At 38.3% G+C, this 24,698-nt stretch overlaps 1 non-coding gene across 1 annotated transcript; it reads left to right on the top strand.

The window, feature by feature from the left end:
* Nucleotides 1-23,227: 23,227 nt before the first annotated feature.
* Nucleotides 23,228-23,331, top strand: LOC130952591 (small nucleolar RNA R71). The gene has a single exon (XR_009074770.1). It is a non-coding gene; the product is annotated as a small nucleolar RNA R71 (small nucleolar RNA).
* Nucleotides 23,332-24,698: the final 1,367 nt, after the last annotated feature.

The raw sequence follows: 24,698 nt of genomic DNA, 5'->3' as shown, positions 1-24,698 counted from the left end.
AACACCAAACTTAGAGTTTGGATATGGGGTCTTAACACCAAACTTAGAGTTTGGTTGTGGCCTCACAACACCAAACTTAGAGTTTGACTGTGTGGGCTCTTCTTGACTCTGAACTGAGAGAAGCTCTTCATGCTTACTCTCTTTTGTCACAGAGGGATGGCCATGTGCCTTAAACACAAGGTAGTCCCCATTCAATTGAAGGACTAATTCACCTCTGTTGACATCTATCACAGCTCCTGCTGTGGCTAGGAAAGGTCTTCTAAGGATTATGCAATCATCCTCTTCCTTCCTAGTGTCTAAGATTATGAAATCAGCAGGGATGTAAAGGCCTTCAATCTTTACTAACATGTCCTCTACTATTCCATAGGCTTGTCTCAATGACTTGTCTGCCAGTTGTAATGAGAACAAGGCAGGTTGTACCTCAATGATCCCCAGCTTCTCCATTACAGAGAGTGGCATAAGATTTATCCCTAACCCCAAATCACACAGAGCTTTTTCAAAGATCATGGTGCCTATGGTACAAGGTATTAAGAATTTGCCAGGATCTTGTTTCTTTTAAGGTAGAATTTTCTGAATCCAAGTATCCAGTTCATTAATGAGCAAGGGAGGTTCACTTTCCCAAGTCTCATTACGAAATAACTTGGCATTCAGCTTCATGATAGCTCCTAAATATTGAGCAACTTGCTCTCCAGTCACATCTTCATCCTCTTCAGAGGAAGAATAGTCTTCAGAGCTCATGAATGGCAGAAGGAGATTTAATGGAATCTCTATGGTCTCTATATGAGCCTCAGATTCCTTTGGATCCTTAATAGGAAACTCCTTCTTGCTTGAGGGACGTCCCAGGAGGTCTTCCTCACTAGGATTTTCGTCCTCCTCCTCCCTTGTGCATTCGGCCATATTGACTATGTCAATGGCTTTGCACTCTCTTTTTGGATTCTCTTCTGTATTGCTTGGGAGAATACTGGGAGGAGTTTCAATGACTTTCTTACTCAGCTGGCCCACTTGTGCCTCCAGATTTCTAATGGAGGATCTTGTTTCACTCATGAAACTGAAAGTGGCCTTTGACAGATCAGAGACTACATTGACTAAATTAGATGTGTTTTGTTCAGAATTCTCTGTCTATTGCTGAGAAGATGATGGATATGGCTTGCTATTGCTCAGCCTATTGCGTCCACCATTGTTAAAGCCTTGTTGAGGCTTTTGTTGATCCTTCCATGAGAAATTTGGATGATTTCTCCATGATGAGTTATAAGTGTTTCAATAAGGTTCACCCATGTAATTAACCTCTGCCATGGCAGGGTTCTCAGGATCATAAGCTTCTTCAGAAGCTGCCTCTCTAGTACTGTTGGATGCATGTTGCCATCCATTCAGATTTTGAGAGATCATGTTGACCTGTTGAGTCAACACTTTGTTCTGAGCCAATATGGCATTCAGAGTATCAATTTCAAGAACTCCTTTCTTCTGAGGTATCCCATTGTTCACGGAATTCCTCTCAGAAGTGTACATGAACTGGTTATTTGTAACCATGTCAATGAGTTCTTGAGCCTCTTTAGGCGTTTTCTTCAGGTGAATAGATCCACCTGCAGAATGGTTCAATGACATTTTCAAAAATTCAGATAGACCATAATAGAATATATCTAATATGGTCCATTCTGAAAACATGTCATATGGACATCTTTTGGTCAGCTGCTTGTATCTTTCCCAAACTTCATAGAGGGATTCACCATCTTTTTGTTTGAAGGTTTGAACATCCACTCTCAGCTTGCTCAGCTTTTGAGGAGGAAAGAATTTGTCCAAGAAGGCAGTGACCAGCTTATCCCATGAGTCCAGGCTATCCTTGGGTTGTGAATCCAACCATATTCTAGCTCTGTCTCTTACAGCAAAAGGGAAAAGCATGAGTCTGTAGACTTCAGGATCAACTCCATTCGTCTTTACGGCCTCACAGATCTACAAGAACTCAGTTAAGAACTGATAAGGATCTTCAGATGGAAGTCCATAAAACTTGCAGTTTTGTTGCATTAAAGCAACTAGCTGAGGTTTCAGCTCAAAGTTATTGGCTCCAATGGCAGGAATGGAGATGCTTCTTCCATCAAAATTGGACGTTGGCTTTGTGAAGTCACCAAGCATTCTCCTTGCATTATTATTATTTTCGGCTGCCATCTCCTTCTCTTGTTCGAAAATTTCTGAAAGGTTGTTTCTGGATTGTTGTAATTTAGCTTCTCTTAATTTTCTCTTCAAAGTCCTTTCAAGTTCTGGATCAATTTCAACAAGAGTGCCTTTATCCCTGTTCCTGCTCATATGAAAGAGAAGAAAATAAGAAAAGAAAGAGGAATCCTCTATGTCACAGTATAGAGATTCCTTTATGTTAGTAGAAAAAGAAGGGAGTAGAAGAATGAAGAAGAATTCGGATTTTTAGATGAAGAGAGGTGAAGAGAAGTGTTAGTAAACAAATAATTAAATAGAAGAAGAAAATAGAAAGAGAATTTCGAAAATAATTTTAAAAAGGGGTTAGTGATTTTCGAAAATTAGAGATAAATTGTAATTAAAATTAAAACATGAAACATTTAGTTAATTAAAAAGAATTTTTGAAAAGGAGAGAGGTATTTTCGAAATTTAGAGAGGGAAAAGTAGTTAGGTGGTTTTGAAAAAGATAAGAAACAAACAAAAAGTTAGTTAGTTGATTGAAAAAGATTTGAAATCAAATTTTAAAAAGATAAGAGGAAAAGAAGTTAGATAAGATATTTTGAAATCAAATTTTGAAAAAGATAAAATTTTGAAAAAGATAAGATAAAAAGATAAGATAAAAAAATTTTAAGAGAAAGATATTTTGAAAAAGATTTAATTTTTAAAATGACTTAACTAACAAGAAACTACAAGATAAGATTCTAGAACTTAAAGATTGAACCTTTCTTAACAAGAAAGTAACAAACTTCAAATTTTTGAATCAATCACATTAATTGTTAGCATATTTTCGAAAATATGATATAAAAGATAAGAAAAAGATTTTTGAAAAATAATTTTTAAAATTTTCGAAAATAATAAAAAATGAAAAAGATATGATTTTTGAAAAAGATTTTGAAAAGATAAGATTTTTAAAATTGAAATTTTGACTTGACTAGTAAGAAACAACTAATTTTTTTTTTTAAATTTTTGACCAAGTCAACCCAAAATTTCGAAATTTTGGAGGGACATAAGGAAAAGATATTTTTTTGATTTTTGAATTTTTTTATTATGAGAGAGAAAAACAACAAAAATACTCAATGCATGAAATTTTTAGATCAAAGCAATGAATGCATGCAAGAATGCTATGAATGTCAAGATGAACACCAAGAACACTTTGAAGATCATGATGAACATCAAGAACATAGTTTTGAAAAATTTTTTATGCAAAGAAAACATGCAAGACACCAAACTTAGAAATCTTTAATGCATGGATTCTAACAAACAAAAAATGCATATGAAAACCAACAAACAACACAAAACAAGAAATCATCAAGATCAAACAAGAGGACTTATCAAGAACAACTTGAAGATCATGAAGAACACTATGAATGCATGGAATTTTCGAAAAATGCAAGAAAAAATTTTTAAAGCATGCAATTGACACCAAACTTAAAAATTGACTCAAGACTCAAACAAGAAACACAAAATATTTTTGATTTTTATTAATTTTTTTTCGAAAATATTTTTGGGAAAAACGAAAAATAAAAAGAAAAATTTTGAAAAAGATTTTTGAAAAGAAAATTACCTAATCTAAGCAACAAGATGAACCGTCAGTTGTCCATACTCGAACAATCCCCGGCAACGGCGCCAAAACCTTGGTGGACGAAATTGTGATCCATATTCTTTTGTACTTGTATGAAATCATTATTATGGCACCGGTTGAATTCACAACTCCGTTCAACTAACCAGCAAGTGTACTAGGTCGTCCAAGTAATAAACCTTACGTGAGTAAGGGTCGATTCCACAGAGATTGTTGGTATGAAGCAAGCTATGGTCACCTTGTAAATCTCAGTTAGGCAGATTAAATTGGTTTATGGTTTCGAAAATTTATAATAAAAAGGAAATAAAAAGGGATAAAAATACTTATGTAAATCAATAGTGGGAACTTCAGATAGGTGTATGGAGATGCTGTGTTCCTCTTGAAACTCTACTTCACTACTCGCTCTTCCTTCAATCCTTCTTACTCCTTTCCATGGCAAGCTGTATATAGGGCATCACTATCATCAATGGCTACTTTTAATCCTCTCGGGAAAATGGTCCTATGCGCTGTCACTGCACGGCTAATCATCTGGAGGCATCACCCTTGGTTGATAGCTATATCCCATCCTCTCAGTGAAAATGGTCCAAATGCTCTGTCACAGCACGGCTAATCATCTGTCAGTTCTCAATCAGGTTGGAATAGAATCCATTGATTCTTTTGCGTTTGTCACTAACGCCCAGCCTTCAGGAGTTTGCAGCTCGTCACAGTCATTCAATACCGGAATCCTACTCGGAATACCACAGACAAGGTTAGACTTTCCGGATTCCCAGGATCCTACTCGGAATACCACAGACAAGGTTAGACTTTCCGGATCCTCATGAATGCCGCCATCCATCTAGCTTATACCACGAAGATCCTGTTGGGGAATCTAAGAGATATGCACCCGGCCTAAGGTAGAACGGAAGTGGTTGTCAGTCACGCGCGTTCATGGGTGAGAATGATGATGAGTGTCACGGATCATCACATTCATCAAAGTGTTGTGCAACGTATATCTTGGAATAAGACTAAGAGAGAATTGAATGAAAAGTAATAGTAATTGTATTGAAACTTGAGGTACAGCAGAGCTCCACACCCTTAATCTATGGTGTGCAGAAACTCCACCGTTGAAAATACATAAGTAAAAGGTTCAGGCATGGCCGAATGGCCAGCCCCCTGAGTGATCAAGAGACCGAATAATCAAAGGCTAAACAGTCAAGAGATTAAACTGTCAAAAGATGTCTAATACAATAATTAAATGTTCTATTTATAATAAACTAGCTCCTAGGGTTTACATGAGTAAGTAATTGATGCATAAATCCACTTCCGGGGCCCACTTGGTGTATGCTTGGGCTGAGCTTGATCAATCCACGAGCTGAGGCTTCTCTTGGAGTTGAACTCCAAGTTATGACGTGTTTTGGGCGTTCAACTCCGGATCATGACGTTTTTCTGGCGTTTAACTCCAGACAGCAGCATGTACTTGGCGTTCAACGCCAAGTTACGTCATCAATTTCCAAATAAAGTATGGACTATTATATATTGCTGGAAAGCTCTGGATGTCTACTTTCCAACGCCGTTGAGAGCGCCCCATTTGGAATTCTGTAGCTCCAGAAAATCCATTTCGAGTGCAGGAAGGTCAGAATCCAACAGCATCAGCAGTCCTTTTGTTAGCCTTTTTCAGAGTTTTGCTCAAGTCCCTGAATTTCAGCCAGAAATTACCTGAAATCACAGAAAAACACACAAACTCATAGTAAAGTCCAGAAATGTGAATTTAACATAAAAACTAATGAAAACATCCCTAAAAGTAGCTTGAACTTACTAAAAACTACCTAAAAACAATGCCAAAAAGCGTATAAATTATCCGCTCATCAATAGTCTCAAAATGATCTAAAGATATAAATACAATAGTAATAAGTCCTATTTATACTAAACTAGTTACTAGGGTTTTACAAAAATAAGTAAATAGTGCAGAAATCCACTTCCAGGGCCCACTTGGTGTGTGCTTGGACTGAGCATTGAAGCTTTCACTTACATAGGCTTTCCTTGGCGTTTTACTCCAGCTTTGGTGCCAGTTCTGTCGTTTTACACCAGAGAAGTACCTCTGACTGGCGTTTAGATGCTAGTTTGGGCCATCAAATCTTGAGCAAATTATAGACTATTATACATTACTGGAAATCCCAAGATGTCTACTTTCCAACGCAATTGAGATCGCGCCGATTAGGCTTCTGTATCTCCAAAAAATCCATTTCCCGTACAGAAGGGTCAGAATCCAACAGCATCTGCAGTCCTTTTTCAGCGTCTGAATCAAATTTTTGCTCAGATCCCTCAATTTTAGCCAGAAAATTCCTAAAATCATAGAAAAACACACAAACTCATAGTAAAGTCCATAAATGTGAATTTTGCATAAAAACTAATAAAAATACAATAAAAACTAACTAAAACATACTAAAAATTATGTAAAAACAATGTCAAAAAGCGTATAAATTATTTGCCCATTATTCAAGCTCTACTGGTAGGTGACAAGCCTTCCTAAACACCAATTGGTATGGAGACATACCAATGGGTGTTTTGAAGGCTGTCCTATAATCCCAAAGTGCGTCATCCAGCCTTTTGGACCATTCCTTTCTTGAGTTACCAACAGTTCTTTCAAGGATTCTTTTGAGTTCTCTGTTTGAAATCTCAGCACACCCGTTGGTCTGTGGATGGTATGGGGTTGCCACTTTGTGCTTGAATCCATACTTTAGAAGGAGTGCTTCAAGTTGCTTATTGCAGAAATATGTCCCCCCATCACTAATAAGGGCTCTAGAAATTCCAAATCGGCTAAATATGTTTTTTCTCAAGAAACTTATCACAACCTTGTTGCCATTTGTTGATGTAGCTATGGCCTCTACCCATTTTGACACATAATCCACAGCCACCAATATATAGTTGTTTAAGTATGAGGATGGAAATGGTCCCATGAAATCAATCCTCCATACATCAAAACAATTCCAACTCCTTGATGAACCTCTGTGGCATCTTATTTTTCTTGGGTAGGTTTCCAGCTCTTTGACATTCATTGCACCTTGTAACCAGCTCCTTTGCATCTTTGAATATTGTTGGCCAAAAAAATCCACACTGCAGCACCTTGGCTGCAGTTCTTTCTCCACTAAAATGGCCTTCATATGTGGATCCATAGCACTGCCAGAGGACTTCTTGTCCTTCATCATGGGAAATACACCTTCTCAAGATCCCAACAGCACACTTTTTGAACAAGTAGGGCTCATCCCAAATGTAGTGTTTAGCATCATTGAGTAGCTTTCTCCTTATGTACTTGTTGATGTTGGTTGGTAGCTCTCTAATATCCTTGAAATTGGCTATATCTACAAACCAGGGAGCTTCTTAGATCATCATCAACTGCTCATCAGGGAAGCTCTCATTCACTGCAGGTTGGTGTGCTTCACCTTCAACTTGTGGACTTCTTGATAGGTGGTTAGCCACCTTGTTCTCTGCTCCGCTTCTATCCTTGATTTCAATATTAAACTCTTAGAGTAGCAAGATCTACCTTAACAATCTAGGCTTGGACTCTTGTTTGGTAAGCAAATATTTGAGAGCTGCATGATCAGTAAACACAATGACTTTAGAGCCAATAAGATATGATCTAAACTTATCAAATGCAAAGACTATGGCAAGAAGTTCCTTCTCTGTAGTGGTGTAGTTCCTTTGATTCTCATTAAGAACTTTGCTAGCATAATAAATAAAATGTACTAGTTTATCTTTCCTTTGTCCTAGAACAGCACTAACAGCAAAATCTGATGCGTCACACATCAATTCAAAAGGTAAGTCCCAGCTGGGTAGTCCTATAATAGGTGCAGAAGAAAGTCTATTTTTAAGCTCATCAAAGGCTAGCATGCATTCTCTATAAAAAATGAAAGGTGTATTAGAGACAAGTAGGTTGCTATGGGGTTTAGCAATCTTTGAAAAATCTTTAATAAACCTCCTATAAAACCCTGCATGCCCTAAAAAGCTTCTAATTGCCTTGACATTGCAAGGTGGAGGTAACTTCTCTATTACTTCCACCATGGCTTTGTCCACCTCTATGCCTTTTTTAGAGATTTTGTGACCAAGAACTACCCCTTCAGTGACCATGAAATAGCACTTTTCCCAGTTCAAAACTAGGTTGGTTTCTTGGCACCTCTTTACCACCAGAGCAAGGTGATGTAGGCATTTAAAATATAAATCACCAAATACAGAGAAGTCATCCATGAATACTTCAATAAACCTTTCAATCATGTCAGAAAATATGGAGAGCATGCACCTTTGGAATGTTGTAGGTGCATTGCACAATCCAAAGAGCATTCTCCTATAAGTAAAGGCACCATAAGGACAAGTAAAGGAAGTCTTCTCTTAGTCTTTGGGATCTACTACAATCTGATTGTAGCCATAGTATCCGTCTAAGAAGCAATAATATTCATGTCCTACAAGTCTTTCTAGAATCTGGTCCATGAAAAGTAGGGGGAAGTGATCCTTCCTGGTGGCTTCATTAAGCTTCCTATAATCTATGCACGTGCTCCAGCCAGTTATTGTTCTTGTTGGTATCAATTCATTATTCTCATTTGGCACAACATTTATCCCTCCCTTCTTAGGGACTACTTGCACTGGGATTACCCAAGGGCTGTCTGAGATTGGGTAAATCACCCCTACTTGCCACAACTTCAACACTTCTTTTTGGACTACTACATTCATTGTTGGGTTTAGCCTTCTTTGTTGCTGTCTTGAGGGCTTGGCATCTTCCTCAAGGAGGATTTTGTGCATACACATTGAAGGACTGATCCCCTTCAGATCTGCGAGTGTCCATCCTATGGCATCTTTGTGTTGCTTCAGCACATGGATAAGTTCCTCTTCTTGTCCCTTACTCAAGCTTGAATTGATGATTACTGGGTATGTGTTGTTGTCACCCAAGTAAGCATACTTCAAGTTTGGAGGCAGAGTTTTCAACTCTAGTTTTGGTGCTTTCACTTCCTTGTTGCTTGTGTGGTTTAACATGATTAAATCTTCCATGGTTTCTTGTGGTAGTTCCCCACCTGATGCTTGTTACTCTAGCTCCATAGCTTATTCACATTGTTTTTCTTCCAAAACTCCTTGAACTATCTTTTCCATTGTGTCCACCATCATGCATTCACCTATAGACTCCTTGGGTTAACTCATTGCTTTGAAGACATTGAAAGCCATCTTCTCTTCATGCAATCTCAAGACTAACTCTCCTTTTTGAACATCAATTATAGCTCCAGCAGTAGCTAGGAATGGTCTTCCTAGGATTGATGTATTGGCCTCTTCCTCCATATCAAGCACAACAAAATCAGCTGGAAAGATAAACTCCCCTACTTTCACTAACAAATCTTTCACCACCCCATGAGGAAACTTGAATGTTCTATCAGCCAATTGAAGTGCCATTCTTGCTTGGCCTCTTCTATCCTCATTCTTTTCATCATGGCCAAGGACATGAGGTTTATGCTAGCTCCTAGATCACACAATGCTTTCTAAATATTGATATCCCCTATGATGCAGGGAATTTGAAAGCTTCCATGATGTTTCATATTTTAGGGAAGCTTCTTCTGTATGATAGCACTACATTCCTCTATGAGCACTATGGTTTCCTTTTCACCCCCAGTTTCTTTTCCTTGTCATGAGATCCTTTAAAAACTTGGCATAGAGTGGCATTTGCTCCAATGCCTCAGCAAAGGGTATGTTGATTTGGAGCTTCTTAAAGATTTCCAGGTATTTAGAAAACTGGCTTTCCTTCCCATCCTTCCTCAGCCTTTGCGGATAGGGTGCTTTTGGCACATAAGGCTTTAGGACTTGCTTCGGTGAGAATGATGCAGGGGTCTCTTCTTCCTTCTTGGTTTCAGGTTCATTTGCAACTTCATCTTCTTGGTTGCTTTGACTTGGGAATGCTTCTGATGAGAGAACTTTTGCGTGGTCTAGAATTCAGAATAAATTCCCGTTGCAAGTATAGCTTCTAAACCAACAAAAGTCCTTTCATACAAACGTTTTGGTTGTCACAAGTAACAAACCCCTAAATAAATTGATAACCGAAGTATTCAAACCTCGGGTCGTCTTCTCAAGGAATTGCAGGGATGCATGTTCTTATTATTGGTTATGAGTTTGTAAATTAGAGTTTTGGAGTTTGGGCAATGGGCACAGGCATATTTAAATGACAAGTAAAATAAATTAACAATAATAAAATCTCTTGTCAACGTATGAAGAACTGGAAGTCCTATCCTAGTTATCCTTTTCAATTATGATGAGAATTGGATTTTTCTCCCACTTTGTTAACCTCTAACTATGAAGGTAAGTTAAGTGAATGAATTAATTCGAATCCTCAAGTCCCAGTCTTTCCTTGGGAAAAGTTAGAGTTATTGGATCTCGAATTAATTCTTGAAGAATTCCAATTTTCAATCAACAATGAGTTTGATAACTCAAGAGTCACCAATTAATCAACCCAAGCCAAAAGGGAATAAAATCTACTTGAATGAAAATAATTTGGATAGACACCAAGCATCAGTGACATATAAGTTTGAAATATCTCAATTGTATTAATAAAATAAAATCAATCCAATTATGAAGAGTCATAAGCCAAATAAGCAACATCAATGATCAACAATTAAGAGAAGTCGAAATAAAAAGATATTGAACCTGATAAAAAGATGAGATAAAAATATTCCTAAGTTCTAAAAATCCTAATCCTAATCCTAAGAGAGAGGAGAGAACCTCTCTCTCTAAAAACTACATCTAAATCCTAAAAAGTGAATTATGAGAGCATGATCTGAAGTCTCTGCAAGTTCCCTGACTTTAATCTGTGTTTCTGGGCCAAAAACTGGGTTGAAATGTAGCCCAGAATCTCTGCCAGCAACTTTTGTAATTCTGCAGATCGCGCACGTCACGCGATCGCGTCATCCATGCGGACGCGTCATTCGCGTTTTTCCCTGCCACGCGTTCGCGTCGTCCACTCTCCCGCGTCACTTGCGCTTTTCCAATCCGCGCGGTCGCATGAGCTATGCGATCGCATCACTGCGAATTCCTTTCTTCCACGCGGTCGCGTCGCTGACGCGTACGGGTCACTTCTCGCTGGTCATCTCCTCAATTTCTTGTGTTCCTTCCATTTTTGCAAGCTTCCTTCCCAATCTCTCACTCATTCATGCCCTATAAAGCCTGAAACACTTAACACATAGATCAAGGCATCAAAATGTAATAAGAGAGGATTAAGATTAGCCAAATTAAGACCAAAGAAGCATGTTTTCAATCATGTAACAATTTTAGGAAGGAAATATAAATGCATGCTAATTATATGAATAAGTGGGTAAAGACCATGATAAAACCACACAATTAAACACATTGTAAACCATAAAATAGTGGTTTATCAGCTTCCTCCACAACTTTTTCACTTCTTAGTGTGATGTCCTTGCATTCCCTTCTTGGGTTGACCATGGTATCACTAGGAAATGTATGTGTAGGAATTGGTATTTATTTAGACAAGCTCCCTAGTTGTGCTTTCAGTTTTGAAATTGCTGCCCCTTGGTTCCTTATGTTGGATTTGAACTCCTCTTTGTTTGCATCTATCTTTTTGTCAGCCTGCATTTGTTTCTCCAAAACAGTGGAAACGGTCCCTATCAGTTGTGCTATGTGGTGCACGAAATTGTGATCATCAATAATGGCACCAAAGACTTGGAGCTCTCAAACGTGAATCACACTTTGCCACAACTTCGCACAACTAACCAGCAAGTGCATTGGGTCGTCCAAGTAATAAACCTTACGTGAGTAAGGGTCGATCCCATGGAGATTGTTGGTATGAAGCAAGCTATGGTCATCTTGTAAATCTCAGTTAGGCGGATTCAAGTGGTTATAATGGTTTTTGAATATAAAGATAAATAAAGCATAAAATAGAGATAGAGATACCTATGTAAATCATTGGTGGGAATTTCAGATAAGTGTATGGAGATGATTTGTCCCTTCTGAATCTCTGCTTTCCTACTGCCTTCCTCCAATCATTCTTACTCCTTTCTATGGCAAGCTGTATGTAGGGCGTCACCGTTGTCAATGGATACTTCCCATCCTCTCAGTGAAAATGGTCCAAATGCTCTATCATAGTACGGTTAATCATCTGTCGATTCTTGATCATGTTGGAATAGGATCCATTGATCCTTTTGCGTCTGTCACTACGCCCAACACTCGCGAGTTTGAAGCTCGTCACAGTCATCCCTTCCTAGATCCTACTCGGAATACCACAGACAAGGTTTAGACTTTTCGAATCTTAGGAATGGCCGCGAATAATTCTAGCTTATACCAGGAAGATTCTGATTAAGGAATCCAAGAGATATGCGCTGATCTAAAGTAGAACGGGAGTGGTTGTCAGGCACGCGTTCATAGGTGAGAATGATGATGAGTGTCACGGATCATCACATTCATCATGTTGAAGTACAACGAATATCTTAGAATAAGAATAAGCATGAATTGAATAGAAGAATAATAGTAATTGCATTAACACTCGAGGAACGGCAGAGCTCCACACCTTAATCTATGGTGTGTAGAAAGTCCACCGTTGAAAATACATAAGTGATGGTCCAAGCATGGCCGAATGACCAGCCTCCACAAAAGACAAGACAGGACCAGATTCGATCCAGTACAATAGTAAAGAGTTCTATTTATACTAAACTAGCTACCAGGGTTTACAGAAATAAGTCTAAGTGCAGAAATCCACTTTCGGGGCCCACTTTGGTGTGTGCTTGGGCTGAGCTTGAGCTTTACACGTGCAGAGGCTTCTCTTAGAGTTAAACGCCAAGTTGTAACATGTTTTTGGCGTTTAACTCTAGTTTGTGACGTGTTTCTGGCGTTTTACTCCAGAATGCAGCATGGAACTGGCGTTGAACGTCAGTTTGCGTCATCTAAACTCAAATAAAGTATGGACTATTATATATTGCTGGAAAGCCCTGGATGTCTACTTTTTAACGAAGCTGAGAGCGCGCCATTTGGAGTTCCGCGGCTCAAGAAAATCTATTTCGAGTGCAGGAAGGTTAGAATCCAACAGCATCTGCAGTCCTTTTTCAGCCTGAATTAGATTTTTGCTCAGGTCCCTCAATTTCAGCCAGAAAATACCTGAAATCACAAAAAAATATACAAACTCATAGTAAAGTCCAGAAATGTGAATTTTGCATAAAAACTAATAAAAACATTCCTAAAAGTAGCTAGATCCTACTAAAAACTACCTAAAAACAATGCCAAAAAGCCTATAAATTATCCGCTCATCACTATGGCGGCCTCCAATTTTGCAAAATTGCTGCTGATATCACATGGTTTCATGATTGAGGACAATGTGTCTTGAGGGTGGTTGTTGTGTGGTTGTTGGGTGGAGTGGTATGATGCATTTTGTGAGTTGTGGTAGGGTGTATTTTTTGAGTTGTGGTAGGGTCTGTTGTTGCCTGATTGATGGTTAGGGTTGTGGTTGTTGTATTGGTTAGATTGGTACGGTTTGTGATTTTGGCTGTGGTTTTGTTGGTTTCCCCACCCAAAATTTGGGTGATTATTCCAACCTGGATTGTATGTCTTGGCATTGGGATCATATGGTGGTCTAGAGGGATTATTCACATAGTTAGCCTGCTCCCATTCACATTCAACTTCTGGGGTATCTTCTTCTTATGGAGGTGCTTAAGCTTGGACAGCTGAGACTTGGTTCTTCTCCATCTTCTTTGTTAGGGCTGCTAATTGAGCTACAATCATATTCTTCTGTGCTAACAAAGCATCCATAGAATTGGGCTCCATCACTCCTCTTTTTTTAGTTCTATCTGAGGCACAGAAATACTCATTGTCAGCAACAGTTTCTATGACATCTATGGCCTCCTCAATTATCTTCTTTTTTGTTGAGCAAGCCTCTTGAGGAGTGGTCTACAGCTTTCTTTGCTTCATATGACAGCCCTTCATAAAAGATATGCATTTGTACCCATTCGTTGAACATATCTGAAGGGCACTTCCTTGCCAAGTCTTTAAATCTCTCCTAGGCCTCATAAAGTGTTTCACCATCTTGCTGTCTAAAGGTTTGTACCTCAGTTCTCAATCTATTGAATCTTTGTGGAGGGTAGAATCGTGCTAAGAATTTGTTCACAACATCATCCTAAGTTGTTAAGCTCTCCTTAGGAAATGCTTCCAACCACATTGATGCCTTATCTTTGAGAGAAAAGGGAAACAAAAGGAGTTTGTAGGTGTCAGTATGTACACCATTTGACTATACAGTGTCACAAATCCTCAAGAATGTGGTTAGATGTTGGTTAGGGTCTTCTTGGGTACTCCCTCCAAATGAGCAATTGTTCTGGACAAGTGTGATGAGTTGAGGCTTCAATTCAAAGTTGTTAGCATGAATTGTTTGCTTTAGAATGCTGCATCTACATTTTCCTAGGTTTGGGTTGATGTAAAAGCCTAGAACTCTCCTTTCTTGCCCAACATGATTGCCAGCATCTTCTCCAACATGGTTATGCACCTCTTCCTCCATAGTAACTCCCAGATCTTCCTCCACTACTTCCTCCACTACTTCCTCTCCAATTATTCCTTTGCCTTTTGCTTCCCTCCTTAGTCTAAGGAAGGTCCTCTCAGGTTCACTATCAAAAGAGGATAAGTTTCTCCTCTTCTACCTGTCATACATTCAACAAACAGCAAGCAGAGGACAAGTGAAGGGATCACTCTTGTTAAGGCTTATGGTTACTTTGGTTCGTGCAATTAATCAAACAGTTAATAGAGCAGTAAGAAAAATGGAAATATAGACAATAAACAACTGAATTAATCAAATGAAAACAAAGAAAATAAGGGACTGAAATTAAAGGAGTTAATAGGGGAATTAAAATTGCTTAATCTAGCTACCCATTAATTTAATCATTATCAAATTCAAACCAATCCCCAGCAACGGCACCATAAAACTTAATGAGTTTGGAATTCACTCCCCATATAAAATAATGAATCCGTTCTTTTGGCAAACGCACCAAAAATTATCATCAAGTAATAACCCACTGGGAGTGGGGTCGAATCCATAGAGGTTGGTAGATTTGAGCAAGTTTAATCAATGGGTGAATCAGTCAAGCTGAGCAATATAGATTGTAGTTGCAGAATTTTAAATGAGCAAAATTGTAAATGACTCAAAAGTAAAGAGAAGCAGTAAAGTGCAAAAGAGTAACTGGCAAGAATATAAAATGCTATAAAGTAAATGGCAGAAAAGTAAATGATTGAATTATAAATGGGAATGGGGAATAACAGAATGTAAAGGAGGCTATAAAGAATATGGGAGATAAGAATAGGGAAAATTCATTGGGATTGGAAGATGTTGCTCTCTTTGGATTAAATTCAGCTCATTTCATCTTCAATCATACAACTCATTGACCTATTGGCAATCATGATTGATTGAGTCCCAATCCCTTGGTAACTCAATCTCTCAAATCTTGATAATCAGCCAATTCCTTGGTCTAATTGCTTATGAAGAGAGATATGCTTGGCCCCTGATTATACCACACATCATCATATATTCAAAGAATAGGTGGATTATATTTCACCATATCGAATCCAAAAACCCAGATTCTACTAAAGTGTGAGAAGGGATTTCAAGCATGGTTTCATGTTTTCTTTTTCAAGGTTCCCATGAAACCCATTTTGCATTCAACCTCTTTCCCAAGATGATTGAACACTAGCATGAAGAACAAAATTCCTTCTAGCAAATCAAAGAGAGTATAAAGAGAAGAAGAAATTCACTATCATTAATCCATCAAGTACAACAGAGTTCCCTCTCCCAATGAGAGGGAGTTTAGCTACTCATAGCTTAGAGAAAAGTACAAAAAATGGTAGAGATGAAGTAAAGTGTAAAAAGTAAAACTAAATTTGCAATTCCAAAAGCTAACTTCCCAACCCCCTTTCTCAGTACTTCTAGGGGTTATTTATACTACACCTATCACTAGAATTAATAAAATACAAAAGAGAAAAGAAAATTACAGCTGGAGGAAAAAGGAAAACTCATAAAGCGTGACCCTTCAACTTGACTTGTGGCTGGCATTTGAGTGGCATGCCTGATGCCAAGGCATCTTAGGCTAGTTTTACTAGCCTTTTTCTTTTGTTTTTGTAGTTTTATGCACTTTCTTGTGCCATAAGTAAGCATTTGGGTTAAATGTTCATGTATACGTTGAATTATTCAAACATGGTTATTTTGATGCATTTCTATGGGATTTTGGTCATAATTACTTGTGTGCTAAGAATGATGCAATCTCTCATGATATTAGCAAGGCTTTGATGCATGTATTGCTTGATGATAGGTGGAGAAAAGCATGGAAGGAGGTTAAAGAATGGCCATGGAAAGAAGGAAGAGGAAGCAACGTTGGTGGCCAAAGTTGGACCACCAATGTTGCCTCAAACGTTGAGAGGAATGAAACAAGGAAAAAGTCTGCATAATTTTGATTTCCACGTTGGAGGGAACGTTGATGAGCTAACGTTATCTCCAACGCTAGTGATACAATGTGCTTTCTGAAAATTTATTAAAATTATGGTGACGCGTACGCGTGCTACGCGCACGCGTGGATTGTAAATTTTTGTCAATCCACGTGCATGCATTTGAGGGCACGTTGCCACTCAAACGTTGATGCCAACGTGCGCAATAGGAAGTTCAAAACTCAATTTTGGAAAAGTGCATTGACGTGCACATGTATGCTACGCGTACGCGTGAGCGTGGGTTTTGGCGATCCACGCGCACGCGTAAGTGACGCGCACGCGTGGATGAATCAACGTTGGAGGGAGCGTTGTTGGTTCAACGCTGAGGCCAACGTGCGCGAAAATGTTTCAAAAATAGAATTGGGGAACTTGCATCCATGAGCACGCGTAGGAGATGCACACGCGTGGATGAGCATTTTGGTCCCAGACTCGCGCACGCATAGGCAGCACAGACGCGTGAAGTGGTGAATTGTGCCATCCACGCGCACGCGTATGTCACGCGTACGCGTGGACAAGAAAATGTTGGCATTCCAACATTGAGTCAAACGTTCCTCAAAATGCCCAAATTCTATTTTCTCTTAAGGACGTTTGACTCAATGTTTGCCCTCAAATGTGGACCTCAACGTCGGCATCAGAACTCTGCAAATCAAGCACATCTCTTCTCAACAGCATTGGAGCAACTTCAACCCATTTCAATTAAGGCCAAAAGCCCAATTCAGAGACTGAAGATTAGCGGAAGAAAGTGTATAAATATCTTAGAGTTTAAGTTAGTCGGGGGGCAGAGACACTGAGTACTGAACTTCTGCCCAATTTTACTTTCTCTGCAACTTTTCAATTCTGCAATGTACTTTTCATTTCCAATTTTCATTTTGAGAGCTATGAACAACTAAACCCCTTTCATTGGGTTAGGGAGCTCTATTGTAATTCAATGGATCAATAATAGTTTTCATCTTCTTTTTCTATCTTTTCTCTTGATTTTGTTAGAAAGCTTTCGATCTTAATTCAATTGGATAGTTGTCTTGACAGAGAAACTATTCATAATTGGAATTCCTCTGATCCTTGAGAGAGGGATGACGAATTTATGCGAGAATTGCTTTCTCACATTGGATTAGGTTAGGGCTTGGATGGATATTGTGACATTTAATCCTATCAATACTTTGATCTATGAATCTGTGTGGTATAATAAGTGACCGAACATCATCTCTTCCCATGAGCAATTAAATCAAGACATTGGGCAATTATTCATTCTTAGAAAGTGGTGGACGAAATTGTGATCATCAACAATGGATCCAAAGACTTGGTGCTCTTAAACATGAATTACACTTTGTCACAACTCCGCACAACTAACCAGCAAGTGTACTGGGTCGTCCAAGTAATACCTTACGTGAGTAAGGGTCGATCCCACAGAGATTGTTGGTATGAAGCAAGCTATGGTCATCTTGTAAATCCCAGTCAGGCGAATTTAAATGGATTAAGAGATTATTGGTTTAAATAATGATAATAAAATAAATAGAAAATAAAGATAAAGTTACTCATGTAATTCAATAGTGGGAATTTCATATAGGTGTATGGAGGTGCTATGTTCCTTCTGAATCTTTACTTTTCTACTTCTTCCTTCCAATTTTTTATCACTCCTTTCTATGGCAAGCTGTATGTAGGGCATCACCGTTGTCAATGGCTACATCCCATCCTCTCAATGAAAATGGTCCAAATGCTCTGTCACAGCACGGCTAATCATCTGTCGGTTCTCAATCAGGTTGGAATAGAATCCCGTGATTTTTTTGCGTCTGTCACTAACGCCCAGCCTTCAGGAGTTTGAAGCTCGTCACAGTCATTCAATCCCAGAATCCTACTCGGAATACCACAGACAAGGTTAGACTTTCCGGATTCCCATGAATGCCGCCATCAATTCTAGCTTATACGACGAAGATTCTGATCAAGGAATCCAAGAGATATGCGCCCAGTCTAAGGTAGAATGGAAGTGGTTGTCAGTCACGTGCGTTCATAGGTGAGAATGATGATGAGTGTCACAGATCATCACATTCATCAAGTTGAAGTGCAGCGAATATCTTAGAACAGGAATAAATCGAGTTGGATAGAAAATTGTAGTAATTGCATTAAAACTTGAGGTACAGCAGAGCTCCACACCCTTAATCTATGGTGTGTAGAATCTCCACCGTTGAAATTACATAAGTGAAAGGTCCAGGCATGGCCGAATGGCCAGCCCACAAATCAAAGAACTAAACGTCCAAAGATGTAACGTGGTTAGAAGACGACTAATACACTAGTAAAAAGTTCTATTTATACTAAACTAGTTACTAGGGTTTACAGAAATAAGTAATTGATGCATAAATCCACTTCCGGGGCCCACTTGGTGTGTGCTTGAGCTGAGCTTGATCTATCCATGAGCTGAGGCTTCTCTTGGAGTTGAACGCCAAGTTGTAACGTGTTTTGGGCGTTCAACTCAGGTTCGTGACGTGTTTCTGGCGTTTGACTCCAGAATGCAGCATGGAATTGGCGTTGAGCGCCAGTTTACGTCATCTAATCGCGAATAAAGTATGAATTATTATATATTGCTGGAAAGCTCTGGATGTCTACTTTCCAACGCCGTTGAGAGCGCACCATTTAGAGTTCTGTAGCTCCAGAAAATCCATTTTGAGTGCAGGGAGGTCAGATTCCAACAGCATCAGCAGTCCTTTGTCAGCCTCCTATCAGAGTTTTGCTCAGGTCCCTCAATTTCAGCCAGAAAATACCTGAAATCACAAAAAAATACACAAACTCATAGTAAAGTCGAGAAATGTGAATTTAGCATAAAAACTAATGAAAACATCCCTAAAAGTAACTAGATCATACTAAAAACTAACTAAAAACAATGCCAAAAAGCGTATAAATTATACGCGCATCACAACACCAAACTTAAATTGTTGCTTGTCCCCAAGCAACTAAAGATCAATTAGGATAAAAAGAATAGAATATACTATAAATCCCAAAATATCAATGAATATTAATTCTAATTAGATGAGCGGGATTTGTAGCTTTTTGCTTCTGAACAGTTTTGGCATCTCACTTTTTCCTTTGAAGTTTAGAATGATTGGCTTCTATAGGAACTTAGAATTTCAGATAGTGTTATTGATTCTCCTAGTTAAGTTTGTTGATTCTTGAACACAGCTACTTTTATGAGTCTTGGCCGTGGCCCTAAGCATTTTAATTTGTTTTCAAGTATTACCACCGGATACATAAATGCCGCAGACACATAACTGGGTGAACCTTTTCAGATTGTGACTCAGCTTTCTTAAAGTCCCCAGTTAAAGGTGTCCAGTGCTCTTAAGCACACTCTTTTTGCTTTGGATCACGACTTTAACCACTCAGTCTCAAGCTTTTCACTTGGACCTGCATGCCACAAGCACATGGTTAGGGACAACTTGATTTAGCCACTTAGGCCTGGATTTTATTTCCTTGGGCCCTCCTATCCATTGATGCTCAAAGCCTTGGATCCTTGTTACCCTTGCCTTTTGGTTTTAAGGGCTATTGGCTTTTTCTGCTTGCTTTTTCTTTTTCTTTCTATATTTTTTTTTCGCCATCTTTTTTTTTCTTTTTTTTCGCAAGCTTTTGCTTTTTCACTGCTTTTTCTTGCTTTAAGAATCAATTTCATGATTTTTCAGATTATCAATATCATTTCTCTTTGTTCATCATTCTTTCAAGAGCCAACAATTTTAACATTCATAAACAACAAGATCAAAATTATGCACTGTTCAAGCATTCATTCAGAAAACAGAAAGTATTGTCACGACATCAATATAATTAAACTAAATTCAAGGATAAATTCGAAATTTATGTACTTCTTGTTCTTTTGATTTAAAAACATTTTTCATTTAAGAGGGGTGAAGGATTTATGGAATTTATTCATAGCTTTAAGACATAGTTACTAAATACTAATGATCATGAAGTAGAGACACAAAACATAAACAAACATAAAGCATAAAAACAGAAAAATAGAAAAAAATTAAGAACAAGGAATGAGTCCACCTTAGTGAGGGTGGCACCTTTTTGAAGGACTAATGGTGCTTTTTGAGCTCCTTTATGTCTCTTCCTTGCCTCTGTTGCTTGATCCCTAGTGATTTTGGTGTTCTTATCCTTAGTTGCTCCCAATAATTATGTGGAGGAACATGTATGGTATCTCAGGGATTTCTTGATGAGGGAATTCCTCATGCTCTCTTAATGTGCATTCAAATGCTCTATTATTGAGCTATGGACCCTTGAGATGAATCTCTCCATCTCCCACGACTCGGAGGTGGAAAAATATTTTGTCTTCCCTTTTCTCTCTTTTTTTTAAGGTTTCTCTAGCCTTAGGTGCCATCAATGGTTATGGAAAAACAAAAAAGCTATGCTTTTACCACACCAAACTTAGAATGTTGCTCGCCCTCGAGCAAAAGAAAAAAGAATAGAAGAAGAGAAAATATAGAGGAGAGTGAGGGGGAGGTGTATTCAGCCAAAGTATAGAAGAGGGGGTTGTGTTGTATGAAAATGAAGTAGAATGGAGGGGATTATATAGGGAAGGGAGAGAGGGTAGGTTTGGCCATTTAGGGTTGGTTTGGGTGGGAAAGATTTTTGAATTTTGAAGGTAGGTGGGGTTTATGGGAAAGAGTGGATGGATGTGAGTGGTGAAGGGGGTAATTGGGAAGAGAAATTGAGGTGATTGGTGAAGGGTTTTTGGGAAAGTGTGTTATAGGATTATTAGGAGGTAAGGTGGGAATATGTTAGGTGGGGATCCTGTGGGGTCCACAGATCCTGAGGTGTCAAGGATTTACACCCCTGCACCAATTAGGCATGTAAAATGCCTTTGCATGCAATTCTGGCGTTTAAACGCCGAAGTGATGCATGTTCTGGGTGTTCAACGCCCATGTGCAGCATGTTTCTGGCGTTGAACGCCAGTTCCATGCTTGTTACTGGCGTTCAGCGCCAGCTTTTCTCAGGGCATATTCCTGGCGTTCAAATGCCAGGATGTTGCTTGTTTCTGGCGTTCAGCGCCAGATACATGCTCTGTTCTGGCGTTGAACGCCAGCCAGATGCTCCTTACTGGTGTTTAAACGCCAGTAAGTCCTTCCTCCAGGGTGTGATTTTTCTTCTGCTATTTTTGATTCTGTTTTTAATTTTAATATTTTTTTGTGACTCAAAACATGATCATGAACATACTATAACACAAAATAACAATTAAATAAAAATAAAATTAGATAAATAAAAATTGGGTTGCCTCCCAATAAGCGCTTCTTTAATGTCAATAGCTTGACAATGGGCTCTCATGAAGCCACACAGGTGATCAGGTCAATGTTGTATAGTCCCAACACCAAACTTAGAGTTTGGTTGTGGGGATTCAACACCAAACTTAGAGTTTGGTTGTGGCCTTCCAACACCAAACTTAGAATTTGACTGTGGGGGCTCTGTTTGATTCTGTACTGAGAGAAGCTCTACATGCTTACTCTCCCTTGTTATAGAAGGATAGCCGTGTGCCTTAAACACAAGGTAGTCCCCATTCAATTGAAGGACTAATTCTCCTCTGTTAACATCTATCACAGCTTCTGCTGTGGCTAGAAAAGGTCTTCCAAGGATGATGCATTCATCCTCTTCCTTCCTAATGTCTAAGATTATGAAATCAGCAGGGATGTAAAGGCCTTCAACCTTTACTAACACGTCCTCTACTAAACCATAAGCTTGTCTTACTGACTTGTCTACCAATTGTAATGAGAATAAGGCAGGCTGTACCTCAATGATCCCTAGTTTCTCCATTACAGAGAGTGGCATAAGATTTATGCCTGACCCCAGTCACACAGAGCCTTGTTAAAGGTCATGGTGCCTATGGTACAGGGTATTAAGAATTTACCAGGATCTTGTCTCTTTTGAGGTAAAGTTTTCTAAACCCATGTATCTAGTTCACTAATGAGCAAGGGAGGTTCACCTTCCCAAGTCTTATTACTAAACAACTTGGCATTCAGCTACATGATGGCTCCTAGATATTGAGCAACTTGCTCTCCAGTCACATCTTCATCCTTTTCTGAGGAAGAATAGTCTTCAGAGCCCATGAATAGCAGAAGGAGATTTAGTGGAATCTCTATGGTTTCTATATGAGCCTCAGATTCCTTTAGGTCCTCAATAGGGAACTCCTTCTTGTTTGAGAGATGTCCCAGGAGGTCTTCCTCACTAGGATTTTCGTCCTTCTCCTCCCTTGTGCATTCGGCCATATTGATTACATCAATGGCCTTGCACTCTCCTTTTGGATTTTCTTCTGTATTGCTTGGGAGAATACTGGGAGGAGTTTCAGTAACTTTCTTACTCAGTTGGCCCACTTGTGCCTCCAAATTTCTGATGGAGGACCTTGTTTTACTCATGAAACTTAAAGTGGCCTTAGACAGATTAGAGACTAAATTTGCTAAATTAGAGGGGCTCTGCTCAGAATTCTCTGACTGTTGCTGAGAAGATGATGGAAAAGGCTTGTTATTGCTTAGCCTGTTTCTTCCTCCATTATTAAAGCCTTGTTGAGGCTTTTGTAGATCCTTCCATGAGAAATTTGGATGATTTCTCCATGATGAATTATAGATGTTTCCATAAGGTTCACCCTTGTAATTTACCTCTTCTATTGCAGGGTTCTCAGGATCATAAGCTTCTTCAGAAGCTGCCTCTTTAGTACTGTTGGATGCATTTTTCCATCCATTCAGACTTTGAGAAATCATGTTGACTTGCTGAGTCAACACTTTGTTCTGAGCCAATATGGAATTCAGAGCATCAATTTCAAGAACTCCCTTCCTCTGAGGCGTCCCATTATTCACAGAATTCCTCTCAGAAGTGTACATGAATTGGTTATTTGCAACCATGTCAATAAGTTCTTGAGCTTCTGCAGGCGTTTTCTTTAAGTGAATGGATCCACCTGCAAAATGGTCTAATGACATTTTGAAAAACTCAGATAGACCATAATAGAATATATCTAATATGGTCCATTCTGAAAACATGTCAGAAGGATACTTTTTGGTCATCTGCTTGTATCTTTCCCAAGCTTCATAGAAGGATTCACCATCTTTTTGCTTAAAGGTCTAAATATCCACTCTAAGCTTGCTCAACTTTTAAGGAGGAAAGAATTTATCCAAGAAGGCCGTGACCAGCTTATCCCAGGAGTCCAGGCTATCTTTAGGTTGTGAGTCCAACCATGTACTAGCTCTGTCCCTTACAGCAAAAGGGAAATGCATGAGCCTGTAGACTTCAGGATCTACTCTATTTGTATTGACAGTCTCACAAATCTGCAAGAACTCAGTTAAAAACTGATCAGGATCTTCAGATGGAAGTCCATGAAACTTGTAGTTCTGTTGCATCAAAGCAACTAATTGAGGTTTCAGCTCAAAATTGTTTGCTCCAATGGCAGGAATTGAGATGCTTCTTCCATCAAACTTGGACATTGGTTTAGTGAAATCACCAAGCATCCTCTTTGCATTATTGTTGTTGGGTTCGGCTGCCATCTCCTTCTCTTGTTCGAAAATTTCAGAAAGGTTGCCTCTAGATTGTTGTAATTTAGCTTCTCTTAGTTTCCTCTTCAAAGTCCTTTCAAGTTCTGGATCAACTTCAATAAAATGTCTTTTTCCTTATTCCTGCTCATATGAAAGAGAAGAGAAAAAGAAAAAGGAAGAGGAATCCTCTATATCTGGACAAAGAGGATCCTTATTATTAGTAGAAGAAGAAAGGAATAAGAGTGGAGAATCCAATCACAAGGGTGAGGATAGAGGCAGTGATTGGAGATGAAAAGAGGTAAAGAGATGTGTTAGTAAATAAATAAATAGAAGAAGAGAAGAGAGAGAGAGAATTCGAAAATTAATTTTGAAAAGGAGTTAGTGATTTTCGAAAATTAAAGATGAGATAGAATTGAAATTAAAATTTAAAACAATCAATTAATTTAAAAAGAATTTTGAAAATGGGATGAGATATTTTCGAAAATTAGAGAGGGAGAAGTAGTTAGGTGGTTTGAAAAAGATAAGAAACAAACAAAAAGTCAAATAGTTAGTTGAAAAAGATTTGAAAATCAAATTTGAAAAGATAAGAAGATAAGAAGTTAGAAAAGATATTTTAAAATCAATTTTTTGAAAAAGATAAAATTTTGAAAAAGATATGATATAAAAGATAAGATAAGATAGATTTAATTTTTAAAATTAAAATTAATTACTTAACTAACAAGAAACTAAAAGATAAGATTCTAGAATTTAAAGATTGAACCTTTCTTAACAAGAAAGTGACAAACTTCAAATTTTTGAATCAATCATATTACTTGTTAGTATAATTTTCGAAAATCAAGATAAAATTAAGAAAAAGATTTTTTTGAAAAATATTTAAAAAGATTTTCGAAAATTAAATAAAAAAATAAAAAAGATTTATTTTTTGAAAAAGATTTTGAAAAGATAAGATTTTTAAAATTGAAAATTTGACTTGACTCATG

The sequence above is a fragment of the Arachis stenosperma genome, chromosome 9, assembly GCF_014773155.1.
Source record: "Arachis stenosperma cultivar V10309 chromosome 9, arast.V10309.gnm1.PFL2, whole genome shotgun sequence".
Lineage (NCBI taxonomy): Eukaryota > Viridiplantae > Streptophyta > Magnoliopsida > Fabales > Fabaceae > Arachis > Arachis stenosperma.
The sequence above is the reverse complement of the archived record's forward strand: the minus strand, read 5'-3'. Positions and strand labels throughout refer to the sequence as shown.